The sequence below is a fragment of the Bombina bombina genome, chromosome 5 (genome assembly GCF_027579735.1).
Source record: "Bombina bombina isolate aBomBom1 chromosome 5, aBomBom1.pri, whole genome shotgun sequence".
Taxonomy (NCBI): Eukaryota; Metazoa; Chordata; class Amphibia; order Anura; family Bombinatoridae; genus Bombina; species Bombina bombina.
Window position 1 is genome coordinate 696,159,690 of NC_069503.1, and position 6,004 is coordinate 696,165,693.

Here is a 6,004-nt window from a genome sequence, read left to right on the forward strand (position 1 = left end):
AATATGTATATGTGTGTATATATATACCGTATATATATATATATTTATATATATATATATGAGAACAAAGTGATGGGATAGCGCTATCAGAATTCTCTTATTGCAGATACAGCTGGTTCGATGTAAATACAAATGTAGTACCCCAAAGAAAACCCCTGGAGAAAGGGGGTAGCTCAGAAATCACTATGTTTTGCCAATATCACAAGGTCTGGATAGGCGCAAATCCTAAATCTCAACAGTCCCAAATAAATAGATTTAAGAATCAAATGTAGAAATAAAAAAATGAAACAAAACACAATTCAAAAACGATGAAACATCACTTTAAAAAATAAAATTCAAAGCTAAAAACAATTAAATATGAATGAAGGAGCCATTAGAAAATGTTTCCATTAGTGGTAGAAATTCCTACTCACAGGATCCAACCTCAATCAATATGAGGTAGGTAGACAGCTTGATTGGAGAGCTCTGATCCGGCACTATACGTAACACGTCGCAAGGTCTGTGTCTTTATATGATGCTTTCAGTGCTTGTTGCAGTGTGGTAGAAGCGATCAGAGATCCTCGAGTCAGAGTTGAGTCAGACAGACAGCTGCCAGTACCTAAGATGGCAGAAATAGTTAGAGGGGGTGGGTTAGACAGCTGTTTAAGGGGGGATTAGTGAGGTTAGAGGGATCCTATACTGCAGAAAAATATAGGGATAGAGTGATAGGGATAGAGGGATAGGAATAGTTGGATATAGGGATAGAGATATAGGGATATAGGGATAGATGGATAGAGATAAAGGGATAGAGATTGAGAGATTGAGGGATATGGATTGGGGATAAGGACAGGGGATAAGGATAGAGGGAGAGGGCTAGAGGAATAGGGTTGAAAGGATTAAGGGATAGATGATTAGAGGGATAGATAAATAGAGGGATAGATGGATAGATGAATAGAGGGATAGATGGATAGAGGGATAGGTATTTTTTGGCATACATTTTGGCCGTGTACACAGGCTTTAACACTAATATTTAATAAAGTGTTTATGTATTTACTGTAAATATTTCACATTCCAATGTTCTTCACTTATAGGTGAATATGTTCTAAGTATTGTAAAATAGATAATAGTATGTATATATATATAGAGAGAAAATAACTCATTGTGTAAACTATTTACAAATCTAGACAAGTTAGAAGATTTGTTTTTCCCACAGAAACTCTCTGATTACACTGTTTCCAATGCAGTAAAAAATTCTGGGTAAGATATGCAAATAAGGTTCACAATGACTCACCTTTTTACTTTTAGCCTGCTTTTTAAGGCAGACTTCCCTTTACGCCATAGCATCGCCGCATTACACAGCTTTTACGCTTAGCTAGGGAATCCTTTGCTGCATTGGAAACAGTGTAATCAGAGAGTTTCTGTGGGAAAAACAAGTCTTCTGACTTGGTCTAGATTTGTAAATAGTTTACACAATGAGTTATTTTCTCTACATTTTGTATTTAGTGGAGGATTTTAAACTAAATTTTCACCTCCCCATTATTTTAATTGTTGTTGTATTTACCCCAAAAATGAACTTTACCAAGCAGTGATTCAGCCTACTCCCAGCTGATGAGTGGCAAAAACCACGAAACAGCTGTCCTGGGATTGGTCTGAATCACTGTACTAACCCTAGCTAAGCGTAAAAGCTGTGTAATGCGGCGATGCTATGGCGTAAAGGGAAGTCTGCCTTAAAAAGCAGGCTAAAAGTTAAAAGGTGAGTAATTGTGAACCTCATTTGCATATCTTACCCAGAATCCTTCGCTGCATTGGAAACAGTGTAATCGGAGAGTTTCTGTGGGAAAAACAAGTCTTCTGACTTGTCTAGATTTGTAAATAGTTTACACAATGAGTTATTTTCTCTACATTTTGTATTTAGTGGAGGATTTTAAACTCACTTTTCGCCTCCCCATAATTTTAATTGTTGTTGTATTTCCTCCAGAAATTAACTTTACCAAGCAGTGATTCAACCTACTCCCAGCTGATGAGTGGTAAAAACCATGAAACAGCTGTCCTGGGATTGGTCTGAATCACTGTACTAACCCTAGCTAACCGTAAAAGCTGTGTAATGCAGAGATTCTATGGCGTAAAGGGAAGTCTGCCTTAAAAAGCAGGCTAAAAGTAAAAAAGGTGAGTCATTGTGAACCTCATTTGCATATCTTACCCAGAATACTTTGCTGCATTGGAAACAGTGTAATCGGAGAGTTTCTTTGCGAAAAACAAGTCTTCTGACTTGTCTAGATTTGTAAATAGTTTACACAATGAGTTATTTTCTCTACATTTTGTATTTAGTGGAGTATTTTAAACTCAATTTTCGCCTCCCCATAATTTTAATTGTTGTTGTATTTCTCCCAGAAATGAACTTTACCAAGCAGTGATTCAACCTACTCCCAGCTGATGAGTGGCAAAAACCACGAAACAGCTGTCCTGGGATTGGTCTAAATCACTGTACTAACCCTAGCTAAATCTAAAAGCTGTGTAATGTGGCAATGCTTTGGCGTAAAGGGAAGTCTGCCTTAAAAAGCAGGTTAAAAGTAAAAAGGTGAGTCATTGTGAACCTCATTTGCATATCTTACCAAGAATCCTTTGCTGCATTGGAAACAGTGTAATCGGAGAGTTTCTGTGGGAAAAACAAGTCTTCTGACTTGTCTAGATTTGTAAATAGTTTACACAATGAGTTATTTTCTCTACATTTTATATTTAGTGGAGTATTTTAAACTCACTTTTCACCTCCCCATAATTTTAATTGTTTTTGTATATATATATATATATATATATATATATATATATATATATATATATATATATATATATACCACACTATGTGAATCTGCCCTCCATGAGACAACCACCTGAAGGTTCTGTGAAATAAACAATCTTCAGCAAAAACAGGAACCAGACAGAATTTCTTCAAAAACAGGGGTCAAATTTATTGATGTTTCGGGAGTAATCCTCCCCTTCCTCAGAACATGTTCTGAGGAAGAGGAGGTTTACTCCCCGAAACGTCAATAAATTTGTTTTTCTTTTTGAAGAAATCCTGTCTGGTTCCTGTTTTTGCTGAAGATTATATATATATATATATATATATATATATATATATATCTGTACATATATATATATACCTATATAAAATCTACAGTATATATAGGTATAGATATATATTCTACCAAGAAATAATCATATATATATAGAAATGTGTATTTATGAAAAATAGAGCATATTCCTCTATGTGAAGAACATTGAATGTGAAATATTAATATTTTATGTCAGGTTAGCGCCCTTAAAAAATTTTGATCGACTTGTTGAGTTTTTTCCCACTTTTCGCGCTCCATTGAAGTCTATGGGAGAATACATTAACGCAGTGGCAATATTGTAACTTTGACTTTTTGCACGTGTCAGGTTAGCGCTCGTACGAAAACATTTTACTTTAAACTTGTAAAGCACGCGGTATCCAACGCACGCAAAAAAACTAATTTGAGCACAGTTAACAAGTTAGTGGGAGCAATAATTAGTCCTCCACTTTGAATCTAGCCTTATATCGTTTAACTTACAAATTTATATGCACAATTTTGTTTTTACAAAAGCATGCAGTTGTGGCAGTAGAGGAAATTCAAGAGAGCCTCAGGTGGGTATCATTTAGGTAATTCACTAAAATATTATCTAAAATTACGTAAGGATTGGCGTAAAGTAAGGGGCCATATTAGTCTCATTAGTATGAGAAAAAAAAACTTCTAAAGAAGGAAAACAACAAAAGCATATTGTAAAAATGCACTTTATACATAAACTGTGTCATTTTTATGTACAAGCTGATACGTTTATATGATAAATGTAAAATGCATTACACAACAAATTTGTAGTATAAAAATAATAACAACAAACATATGTAATTTACAGCAATTTATCCATTTCAGAATAAGTAATACAAATAATCTATTTATTTGTCCCTTACTAAGTGATTCACACCATAATGCAATATGTTTATTTATTTAGTAAGGATAATAAAAACTATTTTCTTCATTTGAAGTTGATACTACAGCATAATAAATGATTTAGGGTACACGTCTGCATCAACATATGTTTTCCTGTGTTGCTATGGTGTGCGTGTGTTTGTGTGTGTTGAGTGTGTGTGTGTTTGTCTATATATTTATATATATACAGTATATATATATATATATATATATATATATGCACACACACATTTATACATAAATTGCAAAATAGACATAAAAGGTTTTCATTTTAAATTCACAGATATATATATATATATATATATATACAGTATATATACAGTATATAATGTATTCAAGTATTGCATTGATTGTGTATCATTCTATGGAGTAAAACTATGTGATAATTATTTTCCTTTGCATAAATTAATAGTTACCTTAGTTAAAAACATTCCCTATGTTTATACCAGAGAAAGAAAGAAATGGTAAAGAGTTGGTAAAGTGTAAAAGACAATTAAAGATGTGGAAGATATGAAAACTTGTGAGGTAATCGAGGTTACAAAAACATCAGTAGTACTGTGACTGGCACTGGTAATGACAGATGTGTAAGCCAATTGTAACATGACATTAGTTGTATATATTCTAACATCAAGGGTTGAAGAAATTCTAAATGATGTAAAGGTTTAATCAAAATCAGTGAAATACTTTATAGGAACAGTAAACACCTTGAGATTTGTATATAAAATGTTCAGTTATGAGTAATTAAACAACTTTGCTTTATATTTTTATTATTTATTTTACCTCCTTTTCATGTAGATTAAAAATGTAACATTTTATAATACCTAGAAGTTAAACTACAACTTGCTGATTTCTCAAAGGCTAACTGTGCTCTATTTCTGTCCCTAATTGTCTTTAATTCATAACAACACCAAAACAAGGCACTCTATAGGAATATTATAGCAAACATTATGCCCCTAACATTAGGACCACAGCCCAGATTGGCTCCACTTACTAAGGCAAATGGTAGGTGTAGTTTGGTTATTGATAAATGATTGCAGAAAAATGATCATTATTTGTTTTAACAATGTTATGACTTGATTTGTATGTTATTCTATAGCAACATAACAGAAATGCCTTGTTATTACCTGGTGTTTACTGTTCCTTTAAGTGCAGTCACTAGTCACCAGCTAGCTCCCAGTAGTGTATTGCTTCTCCTGAGCCTACCTCGGTGAACTCTTCAACAAGAATACCAATAGAATAAAACATATTTGTATAGAAGTAACCAGGAAAGTTTCCTGTATCTGAATCATTAATTTTGACTTTACTGTCTGTTAGGTGTTATTTTCCTTGGGGGGGGGGGGGTAAAGAGATAAAGGGGCATCCAGGCACATCGCCAGGGACATTCACAAGGCCATTCTTGATATACAAGTTTTCCTAAAATCAGCATATTTCTTCACAACATAATAAGCTGTTATAATAAACTATAATAAACCATTCTAAACAAAATGGATGACTAAAGACAAAATGGCGTTAGTAATGCTAAATATATTCTAACACTGTCCCTTTAACTAGAATTAAAATCTTTTGTAGCATGCACTAATATTTACTTTATATTGATAGAATATTTTTTTTACAATTATGTATTGATGTTTTGAAGTCAGCTTTATGTCTCAGATTGTATATTTATTATTAATATTGTTATTACTTTAATATGTTTCCATTGACTAATAAAATTTATCTTTTAATCTACAGCCCCTTGACAGCAAGAGCTTATTTATTTTTCTTACAAATATGTTCATATATACAGCACACTGTAGCATTGTGGGATTTGTAGACACCAGTCTGTGATCACATGATATCCTGGCTGGCAGTACAGCAGAGACATCAGAATTGAAGATTCCATTTTAGTTGTATTAAAAAAATTATAAATTCATACGGTACAATATCCAAAGAAAATGTATTTTAGTTTTGTTTAATATTAATGCAAACATGGCTAACTCCATTACAGAAAGTAATGCAACTTGAGGCACTATTGACTTGAT